The sequence below is a fragment of the Musa acuminata genome, chromosome BXJ1-1 (assembly GCF_036884655.1).
Source record: "Musa acuminata AAA Group cultivar baxijiao chromosome BXJ1-1, Cavendish_Baxijiao_AAA, whole genome shotgun sequence".
Classification (NCBI taxonomy): Eukaryota; Viridiplantae; Streptophyta; class Magnoliopsida; order Zingiberales; family Musaceae; genus Musa; species Musa acuminata.
This window is the reverse complement of record NC_088327.1, coordinates 38744632-38770745: the sequence shown is the minus strand read 5'-3', so window position 1 is coordinate 38770745 and position 26114 is coordinate 38744632. Positions and strand designations below refer to the sequence as shown.

The 26114-nt window shown below is 40.4% G+C and overlaps 1 pseudogene; it reads right to left on the bottom strand.

The window, feature by feature from the left end:
• Positions 1 to 26114, bottom strand: part of LOC135679632 (alpha-N-acetylglucosaminidase-like) — an 86669-nt pseudogene that overhangs the window by 41523 nt on the left and 19032 nt on the right.

Below are 26114 nucleotides of genomic sequence, written 5' to 3'. Positions count from 1 at the left end.
GGCTACTTTGAGAATGTGCTATCTTTGGAGAAGGTGTAGAAGCTAAAGTTGGACACAATCCCTCATCCACATCCGTACCAATTATGTTGGTTGCAAAAAGGAAATGATATCAAGGTAAATAAAAGATGTTTAGTTTAATTTTCTATTGGCAAGTATTATAAAGACGAAGTATGGTGTGATGTTGCTCCAATCGACGCTTGTTATTTGCTGTTGAGAAGGCCTTGGCATTATGAAAGAAGGGTGTTGTATGACGGCTACAAACATACAAGCCAATCACGTGAGTGATGGCACGTGTGACTTGACACGCAGTCTTTTTGCTTATTATATTTTTTCATTATCACTTTATATTATATATATATATATATAGATGCCAGATCTATTCTCCTATATGTCCGTAAACTATTTGAGGAACAAGGAAGGACTCAGCGATATGAGATATCCAAGAGCCTCTTCCACGCTAGGATGACTGAGGGGACACCGACCCCTTTCTTTGTATCATTGTCGCAGCCAACCTTCTCTGCATCATTGTCGCTACTTCCCGACCAGCGACGACTGCCACTAATTCCTCTTCTCCACCGCAGCCTCAACCCCCTTGCTCTGCATCATTGCCGCAGCCACCGATTGCCACCACTATAGCCTCAACCCCGGTCGCTTCAACGCCGCCTCCCTCTTGTTCTGCCTTCGCTGTTGTAGTTGCTAGTTGCCATCACCATAGCCTCAACACAACTGTTCAACGATCGCTTCCTTGGGTCACAACAATCGTAATCGTCGCCTTTCAGCCCCGGTGCTCTCATCTCCCGCAGCGACAGAAACACAAGGTTGCAACTCTTCCTCCTCGCAGTGACCGCAGCACTGCCCTTAGCGTTAGCTTCCTCGATAGATTCACATCTATATTGCTGATGCCCTTGACCAGACATTAGAAACAAGAACTAGAGATTATCGATTTGCAGTCTTACGCAATGGCTATCGATACCTCAGTAAAAACACAAATGGAAGCGTTGGAAACTAGAATTTAGAATCGGCTACAAGAAACCCTTCACGATTTCAAAAAGAGCTTATTGGATCACTTTAGTGGGTTTCGACAAGATGGGAGCTCAAGTTCTACTTTGAACAGATTTGGAGATATAGAAAAACGGCCCCAAGATTGTGACACACACTACCCACGCATTAAAGTAGAATTTCCATGATGGGAAGATAGGGATCCGACTAGTTGGATCTCTAGGGCGAAATTTTTTTTTCGTTTTCATAGGACCCCAGAAGAATCCAAGGTAAAAATTGCCTCAATCTAGTTGGATGGAGATGCAATCCAGTGGTACGATTGGTATGAAACTTGTCACAAAGTTCCTTTGTGGGAGCAGTTCAAAAGAGGACTTCTTGTTCGCTTTGGCCCATCGGAATATGAGAATGTTGATGGGCAACTCACCAAAATTCATCAAACTTCTACAGTGTTGGAATATCAGAGCAGATTTAAAAGATTGTCAAATCAAGCTAGAGATTAGTCAGAACAACAACTTTTGGGTACATTTATTGAAGGGCTTAATCCAGAGATTCGGTGTGAAGTTAAGACTGGTCAACTCCACACCATGATAGCTGCGATTTCATTTGCATGCCTACATGAGGAAAAAATCAGCATGGAATAACGTCGAAACAGATGTGTCAATAAACAGGTGATCAGCAAGCAGCCCACCCTATCTACTCCTAGTCAAAATCCTATCACTCCCAAACTAACCCGAGAAGAACTCAAAGAAAGATCAGCGAAGGGTTTGTGCTGCCATTGCAATAAAAAGTGGAGTAAGGAGCACCGATGCAAATAGGGAAAAGTTCTGATGATTGAGCCGATCGAGGAGGAACCGAAAGTAGAAGAGTTGGACTCCGATCATGAAGTGTGGAAACTAATGAATATATTGAAGCCATCACACATATAGTGCATACATTGGCTGGCTACGCTAACCCACAAATTATGAAAATCGGAGGAACTTTGAAGCATCAGCATGTCACTATTTTGATTGATACGGGTAGCATTAATAATTTTATGGACAGAAAAGTTGCAGCCCAATTAGCTTACTGTTAGGATCGAGAGCACTAAGAGGGGGGGGGGGGTGAATTAGTGCAGCGGAAATCTTACAGCAATTTAAAAGCTAAAGCTGCGTTCGTCCGATAAAAAATGATTTCGATATAAAAGCAGAATCACAGTGCAGTTTGCGTCTAAGCGCAGTTTTGCATCTAAGCGCAGTTTGCGTCTAAGCGCAGTTTGCGTCTAAGCGCAGTTTGCGTCTAAACGTAGTTTTACGTCTTAAACGCAGTTTTACGTTCAAACGCAGTTTTACGTCAAAACGCAGTTTTACGTCTAAACGCAGTTTTACGTCTAAACGCAGTTTTGCGTCTAAACGCAGTTTTACGTCTAAACGTAGTTTTACGTCTAAACGCAGTTTTACGTCTAAACGCAGTTTTGCGTCTAAACGCAGTTTTACGTCTAAACGTAACTTTACGTCTAAATGTAGTTTTGCGTCTAAAAGCAGTTTTGAACCTTAAAAAGCGTTTTACGTAGAAAGCAATTTGCAGTTATAAATGGAATCCGAATGTAAGCGTAAACTGCAGTGTGAAGATCGTACGAAAACACGATTTACGTTTGAATGCAGATTCTGAAAGATCAGAGCTTGGAAACTCGTTCGTAAAGGCGCAGAGGGCAGTAGCAATGTAGGAGGTTTGCAGTAATGATAAAGTGCTCAAGGTAAAAGCAAACTAGAGATTTAGAGTGGTTCGGTCAGTCTTGACCTACTCCACTTTTGGCTTCCTCCTCCGACGAGGTCACCGACGTCAACTAGCTGCCTTCCTTCAATGGGCGAAGGCTAACTGCCCTTTTACAGTTTCTCTCCTTTTGACACGCTTAGGAGACAACCTTTACAGATCCTTTCTCTCCTCTCTTTACAACTCAAGACTTAAGGAACAGAAGGAGGAGAACTTTAGGACTTTACACAAATTTGAGCTCTTAGAATCACTGAAAAGATCAAGAATTCGGTGTGGATCTGTATCCTTTCAGTGTTGAATGGGTAGGGTATTTATAAGCCCCAACCCAATTCAAATTTGGAGCTCAAAACGATCAAATCCCGGAATTCCGGGATCAGGCGGTTGCACCTCTTGACTGGAGAGGTGGCACCGCCTGGCAGAGCTCGAAGACTGAGCTCAGGCGATTGCACCTCTCTGCCAGAGCTCGAAGACTGAGCTCAGTGGTTGCATCGCCTGGCAGAGCTCGAAGTCTGAGCTTGGTGGTTGCATCACCTGGCAGAGCTCGAAGTCTGAGCTCGGTGGTTGCATCACCTGGCAGAGCTCGAAACTGAGCTCAGGCTGATGCACCTCTCTGCCAGAGGTGGTTGCACCTCTCTGCCAGAGCTCGAAGACCGAGCTTAGGCGATGCATCACCTGTCCAAAGAGGTTGCACCTCTCTGCCAGAGCTTGAAGACCGAGCTCGGTGGTTGCACCTCTTGGTAGAGCTCGAAACTTGAGCTCTGGCGGTGCTACCTCTTGACAGAGGAGGTTGCACCGCCCAGTCTCGCTTGGAGACTGAGCCCTGGGCGGTTGCACCTCTTGGCTGGGGCGGTTGCACCGCCCAGTCTCGCTGGAAGACATGGCCTGGGCGGTTGCACCGCCTGGCTGGGGCGGTTGCACCTCCTGGTGCAATCAGGGTCCGAATGGTTCGCTCCATTCGGCCCAATTTGAATCTTTTCAGGGGCCCAATTGCCCCAAGATTAAGCTAATGGGATCACCTCCCATTTTCAAGCTTAATCATCGTGCTAACTACGATTAACTCTAAGACAACTTCTGCATCTTGCTCCGATGCGTCAATCGCTTCTTCCGGCGAGTTTCCGGCGAACTTCCGTCGATCATCCGATAAACCCTCGGTGATCCTTCTGCGGACATCCGGCATACTCCTGGACTTTGCGACGATCCACTTGGTGAGTTCCGACGAGCTTCGCTTGGCAAGCTTCGCTTGGCAAGCTTCTGGACTTCTCGGATCTGTTCTCGCTGAACCTCCGACGACCGTCCGAACTTCCGTCGAACTCTCGAACTCCCAATGTGATCATGATCTTGACTCCGGCGCAACACCTGCTGCTTGTCTTACTCTCATCGTAGTTAATCCTGCACACTTATCTCAACACATAGATTAGATAACAAATGACAATTGACTTCATCATCAAAATCCGAGATTCAACAATCTCCCCCTTTTTGATGATGACAATCAATTGATAGAGTTGTCCTTAACTCCCCCTATCTATATGCCTTAGTTGAGATAAGTCAACCTTGAATTCAAGACCTAAGAATTCAAGTGACGTATTGATAAGTTAGTTCAGTTAAACTTATCAATGCTCCCATCATGATGCCCATCATGATGTATCTCTTCAAGAATGATGTCAAGGCATGACATACATCATTAAGTTTGTATGATAGTGTTTGTAACTATTCATCATGTAATCATATAAAGCTACGAAGGACTTTTGACATGATGCACACATTTGAGATTTTCTAGCAAGTTTGCATTTTCTTCACAGTATAGAATATCAAATCAAGACATGATGCAAACTATAGCGCATGTTCACATATCTCTTGGTGATGCAAGGATGGCATAACTATAACATTGTTTATAGCATCACTCAAGTATTTGCAACTATGACATAGACATGATTATGGCAGTTCAGCTATGACATAGTGTTTATCAATTCATATGTTTCTCCCCCTTTGTCATCAACAAAAAGCATGATAGCATTATCAAGCACATAAAGGAAGTCATGACACATATAATTCTTTGAATATCTCTTTATTGTTTGTTGCTTGAAGGAGGAAAGTCATTTTTCAAAAAATTTTCATAAGAGTGTACAGGAATATCCCATTTTTAGCATACAAACCGAAAAATGAACTTCTTACATGCATTTGGTTAAAAATATTTGTCACATAATTTGCAACATATTATTTGATCAAGCGTTATCAAGGCATGTAATAGGAATAACATCCGAAAAATAATTTTAACTAGTTTAAGTATTCGGACACATCAACATTCCTAATTCTCTTCTTATGTAATCAAATTGTTCTTCACATAGGGGTTTTGTAAAGATATCAGCTAGTTGATGTTTGGTATCAATAAACTCTATGGTTACATCATGATTAGTGACATGATCTCGTATAAAGTGATGTCTAATATCAATGTGTTTTGTTCTTGAGTGTTGTATAGGATTTTTAGTTAAGCATATTGCACTCGTGTTATCACATTTAATGGGAATATCTTTAAGATTCACTTTGTAATCTTCTAAAGTGTTTTTCATCCATACAACTTGTGCACAGCATGCACTTGCTGCAATGTATTCAGCTTCGGTTGTTGATAGAGCAACCGAGTTTTGTTTCTTAGATGACCAGGATACAAGGGCATGTCCTAAAAATTGACATGATCCTGATGTGCTTTTTCTGTCTAGTCTACAGCCAGCGAAGTCCGCATCAGCATAAGCTGTTAATTCAAAATTTTCTGATTTTGGGTACCATAATCCTAGATTGGTAGTTCCATTAAGATATCTAAGTATTCTTTTGACTGCTTTGAGATGAGATATCTTAGGGTCTGATTGAAATCTAGCACAAAGTCCTACACTGAACATGATGTCTGGTCTGGTGGCAGTGAGGTAAAGTAAACTTCCTATCATACCCCTATAGGTTTTTTGATCGAAGCTTTCTCCATTCTCATCAATTTCCAACTTAGTGGAGGTGCTCATAGGAGTGTCAATGGCTTTTGAATTATTCATTTTGAACTTCTTTAGCAAACTCACAGCATATTTGGTTTGACTAATAAAGATGCCATTGCTTAGTTGTTTGATTTGTAGGCCTAAGAAGAATGTTAATTCTCCCATTAGACTCATTTCGAATTCACGACTCATAGTTTTCGCAAAGGATTCACAAAGAGATTCATTTGTAGAACCAAAGATAATATCATCAACATAAACTTGAACAATGAGAAAATTGTTTTTAAAGTTCTTGATGAATAATGTAGTATCAACCTTGCCTTTTATGAAATTATTTTCAATAAGAAAAGAACTAAGTCTCTCATACCAAGCCCTAGGAGCTTGTTTTAAACCATAGAGAGCTTTAGTTAATCTAAACACATGATTAGGGAGACTATTATTTTCAAATCCAGGAGGTTGTTCAACATAGACTTCTTCGGAAATAAAGCCATTAAGAAAGGCGCTTTTAACATCCATTTGAAACAACTTAAAATTATTACTGCTAGCGTAGGCAAGGAGCATCCTTATGGCTTCCAATCGTGCCACAGGAGCGAAGGTTTCTTCGTAATCGATACCTTCTTCTTGGTTGAAACCTTTGGCCACTAGTCTCGCCTTGTTTCTAACCACGATACCATTTTCATTTTGCTTGTTTCTGAAGACCCATTTAGTACCAATAACTAGATGATCATTTGGTCTAGGAACAAGCTTCCACACTTCATTTCTCTCAAATTGATTTAATTCATCTTGCATTGCGATAATCCATGAATCATCTTTCATGGCTTCATCAACGCATTTGGGTTCAATTTGGGAGAGAAAGGCGGCATTTGCACAAAAGGTTTTAAGAGAAGATCGTGTTTGAACTCCCTTTGATGTGTCTCCTAAGATTAGCTCCTTAGGATGAGCATCTATATACTTCCAATCCTTGGGTAAGGAAATCTGAGAAGTGGATGCATCCAAGTTGCTAGTTGGAGACGGGGTCTCGTTTAAATTTAAAGAGTCAAAATTAACATCATCGTCAAGATCATTTTTCGTGATTTCAGAAGTCTCATTGAAAACAACATGAATGGATTCTTCAATAATTAGAGTTCTTTTATTAAAGATACGAAAGGCTTTAGAAACTGTAGAATAACCAAGAAAGATTCCTTCATCGGATTTAGCATCAAATTTTCCTAAGTTGTCTTTTTCATTCAAGATAAAACACTTACACCCAAAGACTTTGAAATATGAAACGTTGGGTTTTTTATTGTTCCATAACTCATAGGGAGTTTTGGTTAGTAGAGGTCTCACTAGAACTCTATTTAAGATATAGCATGCAGTATTTACGGCTTCGGCCCAAAAATATTTGGGTAGGTTATGTTCATTCAACATGGTTCTTGCCATTTCTTGTAAATTTCGATTTTTTCTTTCTACAACTCCATTTTGTTGAGGGTTTCTAGGAGTAGAGAAATTATGGTTGTATCCATTGAGTTCACAAAATTCTTGGAAATCATGGTTTTGAAATTCACCACCATGATCACTTCTAATTGACGAAATCATAGAACCTTTCTCATTCTGAACGAGTTTGCAAAACTTGGTAAAAGATCTAAGGCATTCACTTTTCTGTTCTAAAAAGTAGGTCCATGTGAATCTGCTATAGTCATCTATGATGACGAAAGCGTATTTGCTACCTCCTAGGCTTGATGTGGAGATGGGTCCGAACAAGTCCATATGGATCAATTGTAAGGGCCTAGAGGTGCTTACTTGATTTTTAGATTTGAAGCTACTCTTAATTTGTTTACCTAATTGGCAGGCATCACATACATTATCTTTGATGAACTTGATATGAGGAATTCCTCTTACAAGTTCTTTGGATGATATTTGAGTGATTAGCTTCATGCTAGCATGACCTAATCTTCTGTGCCATATCCAAGCATTCTCATTTAAAGCAGAAAAACATGTTTCATTACATAAATCATCGATGTCAATAGTGTATACGTTATTTTGTTTTAATGCAATCATGGATATGTTTTTGTGAGGTTTTTCTATGACGCAAGCATTAGATTCAAATTTGATGATATATCCTTTATCACATAATTGACTAATGCTTAGAAGATTATGTTTTAGACCATCAACCAGCAAAACATCTTCAATAGAAAAGTTGGATTTGTTACCTATGGTTCCTTTGCCAATGATTTTACCCTTGTTGTTGTCTCCGAAGGTGACATATCCTTCGTTTATGCTAGAGAGCTTAGAGAATTGGGATGAATCTCCGGTCATATGCCTTGAGCATCCACTGTCAAGGTACCATCTCTTGCTCCTAGCTTGCGATGGTTTAGTTTTCTACAAGAAAGGATGATGTTTAGGTACCCATTTGCTTTTGGGTTCCTCACAAATAGATCTACATTTTTTATCATGTTGCATAGAATTTGTCATGGTTCCTTTAGGAACCCATATCAATTTGTTTGGACTCAATTTCCTGAATGGACAATAATGTGTCTTGTGACCAAACTTGCAACAAAAGTTGCATTTGCTTCTAACATGTAAGATGGGGCCTTTTACAAAGGTAGTTGGATTTCGGTGAGGACTCCTCACAAATCCAATCCCACTTCTTTTGGGAATGTGACCCTTGTTTGCAAGGATCATGTTTAATGACTTGCTACCAACCTCGAATTTCTTCAAGGTGTCCTTGAGTAGCAGGTTTTCTTTTTGCATAGTTTCTAGATCATGACATTTGATACAAGAATTTAAACTATCATGATGTTCGACTTTTAACTTATCAAACTCACAAGTAAGACTATCATGCATCTTTTTCAGCAATTTATATTTTCTACTTATACTCTTGCATTCGTCAAATAAGTCATTGAAGGCATTTAATAATTCATCGAAAGATAAATCAGCATCTAATAAATCCGTTACCTCTTCTCCGATGGCCATTAAGGCGTAATGAGCAACTTGCTCGGTGTTGGACTCCTCTTCTTCAGATGCGCTCGAGTCATCCCATGTTGCTTGAAGAGCCTTCTTCTTTGATGTTCTTCTTTTGACTTGGGGACAATCATTCTTGTAGTGTCCCGGCTTTTTACATTCGTAGCAGATCACTTGGTCCTTCTTGGGTTCAAGTTTATTTTTCACATCGTTTTTAAACTTGTTTCTTTTGAAGAATTTCTTAAACTTTCTTGTCAAAAGTGCCAAGTCATCATCACAGTCCTCATCACTTGAGTTTTCTCTCAAGTGGCATTCAGAAGTTTTAAGTGCCATATCCTTCCTGTTCTTTGGAAGGATGTCTTCTTGCTCTTCATGAGCTTTGCAAGTCATTTCGTAGGTCATTAATGACCCGATTAGTTCTTCAAGAGGGAAGTTGCGCAGATCTTTTGCCTCTTGAATGGCAGTGACTTTAGGATCCCAACTTTTAGGAAGGGATCTTAGTATTTTATTTACGAGTTCAAAATCCGAAAAACTTTTTCCGAGTCCTTTTAGACCGTTGACGACATCCGTGAAACGGGTAAACATGTCGCCAATGGTTTCACTCGGTTTCATTCGGAAAAGTTCAAAAGAATGCAGCAACAGATTGATTTTTGACTCTTTCACTCTACTTGTGCCCTCGTGGGTCACTTCAAGTGTGTGCCAAATATCAAATGCAGTTTCGCAAGTTGAAACACGATTAAACTCGTTTTTATCAAGTGCGCAAAATAAGGCATTCATAGCCTTTGCATTAAGAGCGAAAGCCTTCTTCTCCAAATCGTTCCAATCGATCATTGGAAGAGAAGATTTTGAAAATCCATTTTCAACAAGGTTCCACAGTTCAAAATCCATAGAAATAAGAAAGATCCTCATTCGGGTCTTCCAGTAGGTGTAGTCCGTTCCACTGAACATGGGTGGACGTGTAATAGAGTGCCCCTCTTGGTTTCCGGCGTAAGCCATCTCTCTTGGGTTTTAATCCTTTAGAGAGTTAACCTTGCTCTGATACCAATTGTTAGGATCGAGAGCACTAAGAGGGGGGGGGGGTGAATTAGTGCAGCGGAAATCTTACAGCAATTTAAAAGCTAAAGCTGCGTTTGTCCGATAAAAAATGATTTCGATATAAAAGCAGAATCACAGTGCAGTTTGCGTCTAAGCGCAGTTTTGCATCTAAGCGCAGTTTGCGTCTAAGCGCAGTTTGCGTCTAAACACAGTTTTACGTCTTAAACGCAGTTTTACGTTCAAACGCAGTTTTACGTCAAAACGCAGTTTTACGTCTAAACGCAGTTTTGCGTCTAAACGCAGTTTTGCGTCTAAACGCAGTTTTGCGTCTAAACACAGTTTTACGTCTAAACGCAATTTTACGTCTAAACGCAGTTTTGCGTCTAAACGCAGTTTTACGTCTAAACGTAATTTTACGTCTAAATGTAGTTTTGCGTCTAAAAGCAGTTTTGAACCTTAAAAAGCGTTTTACGTAGAAAGCAATTTGCAGTTATAAATGGAATCCGAATGTAAGCGTAAACTGCAGTGTGAAGATCGTACGAAAACACGATTTACGTTTGAATGCAGATTCTGAAAGATCAGAGCTTGGAAACTCGTTCGTAAAGGCGCAGAGGGCAGTAGCAATGTAGGAGGTTTGCAGTAATGATAAAGTGCTCAAGGTAAAAGCAAACTAGAGATTTAGAGTGGTTCGGTCAGTCTTGACCTACTCCACTTTTGGCTTCCTCCTCCGACGAGGTCACCGATGTCAACTAGCTGCCTTCCTTCAATGGGCGAAGGCTAACTGCCCTTTTACAGTTTCTCTCCTTTTGACACGCTTAGGAGACAACCTTTACAGATCCTTTCTCTCCTCTCTTTACAACTCAAGACTTAAGGAACAGAAGGAGGAGAACTTTAGGACTTTACACAAATTTGAGCTCTTAGAATCACTGAAAAGATCAAGAATTCGGTGTGGATCTGTATCCTTTCAGTGTTGAATGGGTAGGGTATTTATAGGCCCCAACCCAATTCAAATTTGGAGCTCAAAACGATCAAATCCCGGAATTCCGGGATCAGGCGGTTGCACCTCTTGACTGGAGAGGTGGCACCGCCTGGCAGAGCTCGAAGACTGAGCTCAGGCGATTGCACCTCTCTGCCAGAGCTCGAAGACTGAGCTCAGTGGTTGCATCGCCTGGCAGAGCTCGAAGTCTGAGCTTGGTGGTTGCATCACCTGGCAGAGCTCGAAGTCTGAGCTCGGTGGTTGCATCACCTGGCAGAGCTCGAAACTGAGCTCAGGCTGATGCACCTCTCTGCCAGAGGTGGTTGCACCTCTCTGCCAGAGGTGGTTGCACCTCTCTACCAGAGCTCGAAGACCGAGCTCAGGCGATGCATCACCTGTCCAAAGAGGTTGCACCTCTCTGCCAGAGCTTGAAGACCGAGCTCGGTGGTTGCACCTCTTGGCAGAGCTCGAAACTTGAGCTCTGGCGGTGCTACCTCTTGACAGAGGAGGTTGCACCGCCCAGTCTCGCTTGGAGACTGAGCCCTGGGCGGTTGCACCTCTTGGCTGGGGCGGTTGCACCGCCCAGTCTCGCTGGAAGACATGGCCTGGGCGGTTGCACTGCCTGGCTGGGGCGGTTGCACCTCCTGGTGCAATCAGGGTCCGAATGGTTCGCTCCATTCGGCCCAATTTGAATCTTTTCAGGGGCCCAATTTCCCCAAGATTAAGCTAATGGGATCACCTCCCATTTTCAAGCTTAATTATCGTGCTAACTACGATTAACTCTAAGACAACTTCTGCAACTTGCTCCGATGCGTCAATCGCTTCTTCCGACGAGTTTCCGGCGAACTTCCGTCGATCATCCGATAAACCCTCGGTGATCCTTCTGCGGACATCCGGCATACTCCTGGACTTTGCGACGATCCACTTGGCGAGTTCTGACGAGCTTCGCTTGGCAAGCTTCTGGACTTCTCGGATCTGTTCTCGCTGAACCTCCGACGACCGTCCGAACTTCCGTCGAACTCTCGAACTCCCAATGTGATCATGATCTTGACTCCGGCGCAACACGTGCTGCTTGTCTTACTCTTATCGTAGTTAATCCTGCACACTTATCTCAACACATAGATTAGATAACAAATGACAATTGACTTCATCATCAAAATCCGAGATTCAACACTTACCACATCGAACGTTGTGCCAAATTTGATATCAAGGTCGCTGATGGACGGATTTTAACTTATGATAGCAAGTGCTCAAAGATAAAACTGACTTTGTAGGGCCAAGAATTGCTTGTGGATTTCTTTTTACTACCCATAGAAAACTATAAAGTGGTGCTTGGAATTGAGTAGCTATCAACCTTGGGTGATGTTTCTTGGAACTTTTCTAAACTAATTATGAAGTTTTTTATTAATGGAAAGCAAGTTATCCTTAAGGGAAGATGGTAAAAGATGGTTAATTAAGGAGTAATTAGGTTTTTTAATGTTGTGATTAGTAGATTTAATAATGATTTCATTGTAATTTAACCAATATTGGGTCAATTTTATGTATTTAATCCAATATTAAGATGATTAACATATTTATAATGGCAAGGTGAGATTCATTACAAATAATCACAGCTTGTTATTTTAAATTCGATGGAAATTAGGGCTAATCGTAGCTTGTTAATTTAATAAATTTTTATAAGAACATAACACCAAAGGAATAAGTATATGATAATGCTTAGGATCATGCCTACTGTTTGGACAACAACTGTCATCATTGGCGGTGCGAACATTGTGACTACACTGGTCGGGATAGAGGAATCACTCGATTGAAGCAACATTTGACCTATAGTTATCCCAATATTGTAAAATGCAAAAAGATTTCAACAAAGATCCGTTAATTATTTAAAAATAAGCTACAATAGGTAAGCAATGATACAATTCAAAAAAAAGCCAAGGAATAGGAAGAATACATACATGCTACGTAGGAACAGTTTTATGATGAATACGAGGGTCATAGCGATGATATCAATACGGATCTTGGCACCAGTACTCGTGCATCACTAGAGTATCAATACATGTACCATACATACCATCAAGGATTTTAATTTTGAATAATACCACCCGTACCGGGTGGTACGTACTGGTACGTAGACCAACCGTTACCAGCCAATATCGTCGATTGGGGTTGTTTCTGCTACCACCCTAAATCGGTCAATGACGATCGATTTCGACCGTCGCTGCCTGCTATCGAGTGGTATTAGCCGAGGTAGAAGAAAGAAGGGGGAGAAGAAAAGGGAGAACCTAGAGATCTGATGCCGCTCTCCCTCGATGAGATCCCGATCCATCGCCGCCCTCCCTCGTCGGACACCGTAGATGAGATGTCACCTCCTCCTCATTTAAGGTGATGAGGCATCGGCATCATCGGCAATAACTCCTCATCCGTGCGAGGAGAAAAAGCCTCAACGACATCGTGGGGAGAAGAAACCGAGCATCGTGGAGGCGACATTTATTCTCCCCACGTGGGCAGAAGAAACGAGGCGATGACGCGGCGACATCGCCTCGTCACCCTTTTTTTCACGGGGACAAGGAAACCTCGGTTTCTTCTACCCACACGAGCAAGAAATTACTTTTTATATATGTATGTATGTATATATATATATATATATACACACACACACATATATATATATATACACACACATATATATATATATATATATATATATATATATATATATATATATATATATCGAGCGGTATACCATAACATACCACTCATTATACCGTATTGTACCGTATCGAGCTGAGCTCGATACTCCGATACGGTACGAAATTATGAATCTTGCATACCATATAATACGTTAATATGCCTCGGTACGTACCATATCGACGCATGATCGATACACTAGTACAGATCGATACAACGAACATTGCTTGTACCATATCCCAACTAAGATGGTTTTTTCACATAAGTTACATATGATTTTACTTCTATTGTTTTCAAGTTTTATAGCATACTCTTCAAATATTTGATTGATTTCTAGGAGCATTTTTTTCCCTCTTAAAACTAGACATTTTGATAAAAGAACAATAAAAACTATAAAATAAGCATATGAAAGTAAGTACAATAAACAATTGTAATTGTTATTTCATGCAACAAATGAAAAGATAATGCATTACAATTGTAATTAATTATTCATGAAAATGACAAAAGGAGAATCTATAATAGAGCTACTAAGTTTAAATCAAATGATGACAAAGCACCGATAGCCTTTATATGTAAAATGATTGGTTACATAATGTATGCTCCTATGCTTCTTACTAAAATTTTCAAATATTGAAATATCGTACCGTACCGGAGTTTCGAAATTCACTCGGTACGGTACGACACTGTATACCGAGTGATATACCGTTCGATGTGTGCGTGTGTGTATATATATATAACAAAATAAAAATTCGATGATATTGCCTCTCTCTTCTCCCTAGGCGGGGCGACGTTGCCCCGCATTAGTTACATTAGAGGCGGGGCGACATTGCCTCTCTCTTCTCCCTAGTAACGGGCGATCCGTGTACCGGTCTGTTGATGAACCGGTACGTACCGATCGTACTGGGTGGAATTATTTGAAATTGAAGACCTTGAAATTTTCTATATCTATAAAAGATTGGTTACATAAATTTGATCACCCTAATGTCGGTTACAACTCATATCGCAAACAAGAACATCTTTGGTTACATAAAAATAACTCATCACATATATCAATGTGATTTATATTGATATATAAGTGAGTGTATGTATGTATAAGTATGTGTATACACATACATATATTAATGTGATTTATATTGACAGATATGTTATATGTATGTATATGTACATACATATATATATATATATACATATATATACATATATATATACATATACATATAAATATATATATACACATACACATATATATATATATACACATACACATATATATAAATACATATATACATATATATATATATATGTTTATGTACATATATATATATTTATGTACATATATATATATTTATGTACATATATATATATATATGTACATATATATATATATATGTACATATATATATATATATATATGTGTGTGTGTGTGTGTTTATGTATATGTATATATATGTAAATATATATGTATGTGCATACATATATACACACACACACACACATATATACATATTAATATGTATATATATACACACAAATATAAATATATATGTATATATATGTGTATATATATATATATATTTGTATATATATATGTATATATGTATATAGGTGTATACATGTATAAACATAACATACTGTACCGACCTGAACTCGATACTCTAGTACAGTACGAAATTACGAACCTTGCATATAATATATATATATATACACACACACATATATACGTATATTTATATGTATGTATGTATATATATATATTTATATATATATGTATATATGTATATGTGTAAATGTATTATATGTATCTATATACATATACACATATACATATATACATATACATATATACATATATATACATATATACATATACATATACATGTATATGTATATATGTATATATGTATATATATGTATATACGTATATACATATATATACATATATATATAAATATATATACATATATACACATACATGTATATGTATATGTATATATGAAAAAGAAAAGCCTAATTTCTTTTTGTAGAATCTGACTGTTTTAGGGATCCAGGAAAAAGATGCAACCTCATAACCCACGATATGTATATATGTATATATATGCATATACATATATATACAGAGATATATGTGTATATATATACATATACACATATAGATATATACATATACACACACATATATATATATATATAAGGTTTGTAACACCGAATGATACCGCCCGTACTGGGCGGTATGTACCGGTCCATCAACACAGCGGTACACGGACCATCCGCTACCAAGCGGTAGTGTCGATTAAGGCTATTATCATCCACGGTGACCAAGGGAGAAGAAAGAGGGAGTCGACGGTGACCGAGGGAGAAGAAAGAGGGAGAAGAAGAGGCAAAAGGGGAAGAAAGAAATAGGAAAAACAAGAAAAAAAAGGAGAATCTGAGATCAACGTCGCTATCCTCGTCTACGGTGACTTCTCATCCGCGCACGGGGAGAAGAGTATCGGCATCGCGAGGCAAAGCGAGGTGAAACCTTAGCGAAATTTTTTTTTTTCTACGACGTCACCTCGGCAACGTCGCAAAATTTTTTTTTTTTTTTTCTGCGACGCTGCCCAAGAGAGGCGACGTCGCAAAACTTTTTTTTATACTGCTCGGTATATAGTACCGTACAGTATATATATACTGTACGGTACCGAGCGATATATCGAAATATACTGCCCAAGAGAAGCGACGACGCTGCCCAAGAGAGGCGACGTCACAATATATATATATATATATATATATATATATACCGAGCGATATATCGAAATATACTGCTCGGTATATAGTACCATACCATATCGAGCAAATCTCGAAATTCTGGTACGATACGAAATTTCAATCCTTGTATATATATATATATATTTTTATTTATATTTATATATGAGAAGAATAACATCAAATTAAGTTACGAAGACAAAGAACACCTGGTAAAGAAAAGGACCACTTCTGCTGTTGAAGAGCTAACACTAAGTTCTCCGGTAGGAATATTTGTGCTATGTTATATTTTCTTTGTTAGTAAGGCTTGATTATGAGAATTGTATTAGCAGTATCTGCATTACCCATGGATATGCTCAGTCCTTGGAATTAACATAAGAGCTTGCATATATAAGAAATTACTAGCAGCATGAATAAAGGTTTCTCAGAAGATGGAAAGAGAAATGTACCAATTGTATATGTGACTTCTCCTGCCATATTCTGCAGAATAAGTGAACATTGTTTCAAATCTTAAATGAGTAATTTGTTGCATTACTGGAGGAAGGTCACAATTAAATTTAATCAATTTATGGATTATAATATTATCTTCTGTGATGACATGAAAGGGTACATAATTTCTCAGAAAACATTAAAATATGACAGTTGGTGGATGCAACGCTTACGAAAAAGAAAAAGCAAGTATACCAGAAAAGATATTAAATCATTGACAGTTGCTAATTTACATTTTTTTAATAAAAGTGAATGACTACTTCTCTTTCATTTATGAGATGGAATAGGAAAAAGAGATCCAGCCAAATCTGGAAGAAATAGTTCACGTAAAAGAGCAACATGAAGAGTAAGCTAAAAAATATCACCAACACCAAGTCAACCCAACAAAAGAACAAGCAAACCAAGAAAACAACGTCTCAGTTGCACAAATTAAAAAAACCTTATTTAAGCCAATAAGATGCCAGGATGTGCCAATTACTCGCTGCCAAAATAGATTAGTGAATACCTACTTTTAAATCGTATTGATAATCTCCCTAATATATAAAAATAATGTGATTAGAACCACGATAAAAAAGCCTTATGGAATTGGTGCGATAGCCCCACACTAATTCTGTCAAGATAAAGCATTTATTTTACGCTGATCTTTAGATAAAACTACAAAGGAGAAGTTCCTTAACACCAAATGTGTATATTTCAGAATTCATACTAAAACGCTATTTAAATGGAAGATTTTTCTGACAGTATTGATACTGACACAGAAAAATATAGGCTTTGCTAAATGAAAAAAATGATGATGCTGATAAACAGAGCATCGCAAACCTAATTCAAGTGCAAAGAATTACATGGTGCAATTTTTTAAAGCTTACAAGGCCCTAAAAGTCTATACTATTGAGATTATCGATGACTAACATCCATATTTCTATCCCACAAATCAAGATACGAATATAAAGTATACCTTTAAGTTGTTGTTCCATAAATGCCTTTCCAATTTCTATAAACAAAGGATCAGTTGCATCTAAAAGTTATGTACCAAGGTTCGTCGTACCGTACCATACCGGCGTTTCGACCCGGGCTCGGTACCGGTATGGTACGGTATACCACTCGGTACACCCAGGTGTACCGAGCGGTACACTCACGTGTACCGAGCACTGTACATTGCTACAGTGTTACTGTACGCTGCTACAGTGTTACTGTCGACCAGCCAAATTGATCACTATTGTCACGGACTTAGCTGGTTTTGCCTAAGTCATGCGGCACCCTTGCGTATCCGTCCACATGACACAACCTTTATTTACAAACATAAAACAGCCACCAATCCCAACTAAACTGGGGTTGTTAAACCTTCGACCGTCCCTCTACATACTATGCAAAGCATTAACAAAACAAAAGACACAAACATACATAAGCATTACATCAAACATCCTGTTTAGAAGTTTGTCCGTAACATTCTCCCCCACCCATTCCTTCAACGTCATAGTCGAAGCCTTTGCCGACACTGTAACTTATCACATTTGCTAAGTCTTCAATCTTCTGCTCCAACTGCAATAGACCTCTTGGCTCCCAGTTGTTCTACGCTGTTGTTGTTGAGTAGTCGAACTTTTGACCCTTTGTTATGCAACTGTTCAGAGCTTGTAAAGTCTGTTTGTAATTTGCATTGTCTATGAAGTGTTTTCGGAAATGTTTGCTTGTGGATCCCGAGTGAGGCGTTTTCTCTAACCCGTTTTCTCGTTTGTAGGTCCTAAGGGACCATGGGAGGCTTCGGGGAAGCTGACTTTTGCGGACGGACACGCAAGGGTGCCGCACGACTTAGGCAAAACCAGCTAAGTCCGTGACACATAGTATCAGAGTGGGACAAGCACTCATAGAAACACTTGGCATGCAAACGTGAGGGACCTAGCGGGGCTGCGTTGAGGGCAGTCAGCACACACACGATCGTTTGGGGGAAAACGAGCATGGAGATGTAGGAAAATGGAGTCGCTCGGAAGAGCGGGCATCTGAGAGTGACATTCAGACGAATAGCCAACCCTTTGTGCAAGAGGCACCACGAGGACAAGCAAGCTGGGAAGAATACAGAGCACACAAAGGTTAGGATGGCTTAGTTTGAGCTACGGCTCAACGTTGACAACTATACTTGATGGTGCTCAAGGCAAGCGAGGCGCTTGGTAAAGGATGAGACCATGCAAGGTGGAATGAATTGCTCAACGACCGAAAGAGTTGTGCAAAGCTCACAGAGGTGAGGAGAATTGCTAACTCAAAGAATTCGGTTCTCATGCAAGGGCTTGTATGCGGACGATGGAATGTTCGTGGCCATCCCAAGGCGATTGAAACTCGGCGCCATGGAGCATTGAAACTTTCTCTTCGGCATGTGAAGGATACGTCCGTAGGAGGCTGAATTATGCAGCGAGTTCAGCATGTTGCTAGGCCTTGAGTGGTGCAGCGGGGGCTGTATCGACGTGGAGTCGCAATCTAGCAAGTGCGTTTGCAGGAGGCAGAACAATGCGTAGTTTGTTCAGCAAATCGGAGTAGTCCAAGGGGATGGTGGTCTCCGAAACGAAGAGAGATGTTGCTCCAATGGGATAGATATCCAAGAGGGATAATTCTCGGCTCTCCAGAGGGAGAATCATGTGCAACAGACTGCACATGTTGAGGAAGAGTACCTCAATAAACAACAACTCCACGAAGCTTAATGGACCGAGCAAGCGGCGAGGAGTCGTCGCATGATCTCGCTTGAGAGAATGCATTGGTGGATGCATTGCGAGATCAAGTAGGGGAGCAACTCAAAGCAACACAAATAAAGGCACACTTGAAGTCGATATAGATATCGGACTCAAGAGAGGGCTGACCCGTGGAATGGTGGGCACAAGGGCCACCATCAACTCAATGCAAAAACGAGAAGCGAAGCAACTTGGGTGTAACTTGTCAAAGTACCCAAGCCGCATGAAGGGAGCCGGCGTAGAAGATGGAGCATGGAGCGAAGGCATAGTGCTTTCCTTGGACAGAGGTTAAGGACATGAACTCTTGCAGAGACAAGAGCAAGATCATGTTGTTCCATGGGTCCTTCATTCTGACGGAGCGGACTCATCTTGCATGGTGCCAAAGATGAAGGGAGCTTCTGGGCACATGCACCTTCTCTCGGAGAAGCATTTGTTAGAGGAACTAAGACGACTCAACTTGCGGAGGCGAAGTTGGGTTCAGAAAAACTTGGCACAGGGCAAGAGGACGCGGAGGCGGGTACTCTTGAAGAATATGCCACAGTGTTGCCATTCAAGTTGTCATAAAGGAAGCGGTGCGCAGCGGAGATTGTGCTGGTAGGGGTAGAGGCCCAGGATCCAGACAATGGTGCACCATTTTCAGCGAAGTCGATAGACTTCGGGAGCTACTAGGCGACGGACTATCCTAGAGCAGTGCTTCATCTAGGTGCGACCCAAGAGTGGGTGGATGAAGGTCGATTGCCAAAGGAGCGAACAAAATCAAAGTTGAAGGAGACCCTACGATGTATTGGCAAAGGCCACACATGGAGGGATCACAATTCGAGTTCATCCCACAAGGATCAGAATGCAATGGAGATGTCACCAGGAGACGACATGGTGCAGCGAATCGTGGTGGAATAGTTTGTGACAATGCGATACACACGACATAGTCCCGTGAGGAACTAGATCATACGGAGGTATGATCGGGAGCTACTGGAAGCTCCACTTCGGTGAACAACACGACGGCAAGAAGGGCTATGGATTCAAGGAGTAAAGGTCATGGTACCGCAGAGGCGGATCTTCCGTGTGTGTATCAAATTTTGCATCGGATGAAAGCCTTGGTCATCAGCATATGGGGGCTGTGTTACACCAAGGAAAAAGTTCTAATGCAAATACCAGTGAGTCCCATGGGAGGGACTTGATAATGCAGAGGTATGATCGAAGCAGTTGGAGAGCTGGACTACTCCAGAGCCCATATTCGCTTAACGGAGCCCGGCAAATCAGAGGACAAGGTCGAGTAAGCGAACGTTGCTACCAAGGAAGCTAAGGAGAACAGAATCGGTGCAAATCCTACAACGTGATGGCAGAGGCCATGCATGGGAGTTGCAGTCTATCTTTCCATCGACCAAAGGAAGCTGCTTGGAGAACACAGAGGTGTTAAAACAGAGGGTCGAAAGGGGCGAGGAAGCGACGACGAGTCCAGAGGGACTTAGCTACCCAAAATCAAGCATTAGTTAGAATGGAGGTGGACTCGGAGGAGTGCCACATAGACATATCTACTGATCGTGAAGAAATGGATGCAGATGCGAGGCAACGGATAGTAGGGCTATGGGCATGGCAGCGCCATGGTACCGTAGAGGCGGGACTTCCATGAAAGTCATTAATCCCTTGCTCTCATGGAAGTGTTGAATCTCGTATTTTGATGATGAAACTACTTGATATATGTTTATGATTTAATCTGCGTTTTGAGTGACGCAGGATGCTTCGATCAGGATGAGACAATTAAAGCAGGAAAATCATGTTGTGCCGAAGGAACATGTCAGAAGATTGGACGTCGGGCCGGTGGATCGGTCGACGTATCGACAGAAGGCTTCGGGCCGTGAACTCGGGCATCGGGCCAAGAAGAGCGGGTATTGTGCCAAGGATATCGGAGTTGCGGAGTCAACTGGCCGATTGGGCAATAGGCTGCACGAGAGGACGATGCGCCGAAGAATCGGACGAAGCGTCGAGGGACCAATGATATGTCGGACAACTTGGTTAATTGCTTAGGATTAATTGTCTCGATTGAAGTTTTGTTTTGTTGTGCAGGATTAACTATGATAACGATGAAGACATAAAGCGAAACAAAGTGTCGGAGTCAAGCGCGATGGATTTGTTGCGAGTTCGAGAGTTCGACGGAAGTCCGAAGATTCGTTGGGAGTTCGCGGAGCTCGCCGAGAAAGATCGGAGCTTGCCGAAGAAGCTCGTTGGAACTCGCTAAGAACAAATCGTGAAGTCTAGGAGCTTGCCGGGAGTCCGCAGAATGGTTTCCGAGAGTTCATCGGAAGACCGCCGGAAGTTTGCCGGAAGCTCGCTAGAAGAAGTCTTGACTTGCGGACTTTGTAATAGCTTAGAAAATATCTTTAAATTCATAGTTAGCACGTTAATTAGGGTTAGGAATAGGTGTTAATCCTATAACCCAAGTAGGGGCCAATTAGGCCCAAGTTCGGACTGGTTTGGACCAAGTTTGGAGCCAAACCAAGTGAGCTGGAATAGTGAAGAGGTGCCACCTCTCCAGCCTGGAGGTGCCACCGCCAGGGTTGAGAGGTGCAACCTCTCAAGCCTGGAGGTGCCACCGCCAGGGTTGGGAGGTGCAACCGCCCCAGCCAGGAGGTGCAACCGCCTGGGCTGTGGGGGTTGAGAGGTGCAACCGCCCCAGCCAGGAGGTGCAACCGCCAGGGCTGCACGGCTGGGAGGTGCAACCGCCCCAGCCAAGAGGTTGCACCGCCTGAGCTCAAGTTCCGAGCTCTGCCAGGCGATGCAACCACCAAGCTCAGTCTTCGAGCTTTGGCAGAGAGGTGCATCAGCCTGAGCTCAGTCTCGAGCTCTGCCAAGTGATGCATTCACCAAGCTCAGTCTTCGAGCTCTGGCAGAGAGGTGGATCAGCCTGAGCTCAGCTTGGAGCTCTGCCAGGTGATGCAACCACCGAGCTCTGCCAGGTGATGCAATCACCAAGCTCAGTCTTGGAGCTCTGCCAGGTGATGCAACCATCGAGCTCAGTCTTCGAGCTCTGGCAGAGAGAAGCAATCGGCAGAGCTCAGTCTTCGAGCTCTGCCAGGCGGTGCCACCTCTCCAGTCGAGAGGTGCAACCGCCTGATCCCAGAATTCTGGGATTTGATCGATTTGATCGTTTTGAGCTCGAATTTTGAATTGGGTTGGGGCCTATAAATACCCCACCCATTCAGCACTGAATTGAGCAAGAACTGACCCGAAATCTTGATCTTTTCAGTGGTTCTTAGAGCTCAAAACTGCTAGTTTTTCTCCTCCTTCTGTTCTTCAAGTTTGAGTTGAAAAGAGAGGAGAGAAAACATCTGTAAAGGTTGTCTCCTAAGCCTGTCAAAAGGAGAGAAATTGTAAGAGGGAAGTTTGGCCTTCGCCCATTGAAGGAAGGCACCTAGTTGACGTCGGCAACCTCATCGGTGGAGGAAGCCAAAAGTGGAGTAGGTCAAGGCTGACCGAACCACTCTAAATCTCTGGTTTGCGTTTATTTTCGAGCACTTTATCATTACTGCAAACCTCCCTCATCACTACTACTCTCTGCGCTTTCACGAACAAGTTCTAAGTGCTGTTCTTCCAAATCTGCATTCAGACGTAAACTCGTATTTTCATACATTACAGTTTACGTTTACGTTTGATTCTGCAGAACTGTTTTCCGCGCTTTTACGAACGAGCTTCCTTGCAGTTTACGCTTACATTTTAATCCTATTAATAACTGCAATCTGTCCTCTACGATTTTACGAACGAGTTTCAACATTTAGACGTAAAACTGCATTCAGACGTAAATCGGCTTTCCTCGCTCAATCATCAGATTTCAGTTCACGTTTACGTCTTGATTTCAACTGCATACTGCCTTCTGCGAGTATACAAACGAGTTTCAAAGTTTAGACGTAAATCTGCGTCTAGACGTAAAACTGCGTTTAGACGTAAATCTGCGTTTAGACGTAAAACTGCGTTTAGACGTAAAACTGCGTTTAGACGTAAATCTGCGTTTAGACGTAAAACTGCGTTTAGACGTAAAACTGCGTTTAGACGTAAAACTACGTTTAGACGTAAATCTGCGTTTAGACGTAAATCTGCATTTAGACATAAATCTGAGTTTAGACGCAAAACTGCGCTTAGACGCAAAACTGCGCTTAGACGCAAAACTGCGCTTAAACGCAATCTGCGCTTAGACGCAAACTGCACTTTGATACAAACTGAGAATTTGCTTTTGCATCATAATAGTTTTTGAACGAACGCAGCTTTTGGTTCTTAAATTATTATAAGATTTCCGCTGCACTAATTCACCCCCCCCCCTCTTAGTGCTCTTGATCCTAACAATTGGTATCAGAGCGGGGTTTTTCTCATTTCGGATTTACACCCGAGAGAAATGACTTTTCAAGAGGGCTGTTCGGTCTTTCGTCCACCGTTCTTTAACGGATTGGACTACACTTATTGGAAAACTCGAATGAGAGTTTTCTTAATTTCTCTAAATCTGGATTTATGGAATATCATTGAAAACGGTTTTCAACTTCCCTCCAAACCGATGAACGAATGGTCGGTTTTGGAGAAGAAGAATTTTTCTTTAAACGCAAAGGCTATGAATGCCTTATTTTGCGCATTGGACAAAAATGAGTTCAATCGGATTTCTACGTGTGAAACAGCTTTCGATATTTGGTGCACTCTTGAAATCACGCACGAGGGAACTAGTAGAGTCAAAGACTCGAAAGTTAATATTCTACTGCTTGATTTCGAGCTTTTTCATATGAAACCAAGCGAAACCGTTGTTGACATGTACACCCGTTTTACGGATGTCGTCAATGGTTTAAAATCACTTGGTAAAAGCTTTTCGGATTTTGAACTCGTTAACAAAGTTTTGCGCTCACTTTCTAAAACTTGGGATTCAAAAGTAACTGCTATTCAAGAATCGAAAAACTTGAACCATTTTCCACTTGAAGAACTAATTGGTTCATTGATCACATATGAAATGACGTGCAATGCACGTGAAGAACTTGAGAACCACCTTCCAAAGAACAGGAAGGATTTGGAACTCTGGACAAATGAATGCCACTTGAGCGATGACTCAAGTGATGAGGACAATGATGAACAAACCAACCTTCCAAAGAACAGGAAGGATTTGGGACATAGATCATTTGAAGACCACTCGAGCATAAGCTCAAGTGATGGTGAACTTAAAATGAAACGAAAATTAAAAAGCAAAAAGAATGGAACTACTTGCTTTAAACGCAAGAAGAAGAACAAAAATTGGGATGAATCGAGCTCCTCCGAAGAAGAGAAAGTCAACAAAAGCAAGGCGGCAAACTACGCCTTAACAGCCTACAATGATGAGGTAATCGAAATCCCCCTAATTTACTTCGAAATTACATGATGCTTTTCATGATGCACTTTTCTTTTTCTTTAAATTTTGTTGAAAATTATATTTTTAATAATTTAACCATGAAAATGCAAAAATATGATCATGCTTGTAATCTTGAAAATGATAATGAAAATTGCATGTCTTATGTTAATGCAAGATAGAAATCTAATGATTTTACACCTAGTGAGATTAATCTTATGTGCTTGAGAAGCAAGAATGTATATTTTGATGATTTTCATATTGCTTTTCAATGACGATACATGGCCTTTGTTTGGAAGGCTTGATATTTTTCATTGTCTTTGTTTATTAAATATAATGTATGGTTTTGACATAAAAATAAAGATTTGAGCATGCTATTATAAAGTCAATCATAAATTAAAACTAAAGAAGTTTTAGGCATTTATAAGAATCATTCAAAATTATGTTCAATGAAACCTTGCTTAATGTTGCAATGAAAATATTAAAGTTATACTTGATGATTTCAGATTTGACAAATGCTACACTTTAAATATGAATCATTCTTCAATCAGATTAAATGCTTCAATCATTTTCTATCTCTAAGAGTTCTCGATTTTGGTGAAATACAAGTGATAAATTCATTTATGATATCTTGTAAATCACTTGAATTATGAATGAGTTTTTCTTTTTTATGATGTGTTAAAAGAATCACTTAAAAAGAAAATGTTTTTCCCATTTTATCGAGATTAATGATTTCATGATATTATGTGAATCTCGAAACTGATTTTGATGAAATAGTAATAACGTTATTCATGTTATGAATCTTAAAAATGATTGAAATATTTAACACTTTTATGCTCTTCCCCCTACTTTCTTCTTGTTTTCAATGATAAAATGGGGAGAAGTTTTGATCATGCATGGTAGGATATAATTTGACAAAATTGATACCATCATGATATGAAACATTTATAATGTACAATTATGCATACAATACTTGTGCTTTCTAATTATGATGTGATGTATTGCATATGATGTAAATCATGATTTAAAATGCTATGAGTGCCAAGTTACACATTTTGAGAAGAAATTGTTATATTGAAATATTAATGTAATTATGAATGGTGATATGATATCATGCATGTAATACTTCAATTTATGATAATGATGCATGCTATGATAAAATATTCATGATGAAAAATTATCTTGACATTCATAACTTGATTATTCATCATTTGTCATGATTTTGAAATCGTTGTAAAAGGAAAAGAGAACTACAAAACTGTATTCTCTCTTTCTTTTTTTTTACAATGACAAAGGGGGAGATAGCTAGCTTGTACAAGTCAAGAAGATGCAAAAACTTGATTTGCTAGCTTACCTATTTTAAGAAGCAAAGATTGCTAACTTGCTTATTTCAAGAAGAAAAATTGTCTTCTTGAACATCACTATCTTGAATATCTCAAGAAGCAAAACTTGCAATTTGC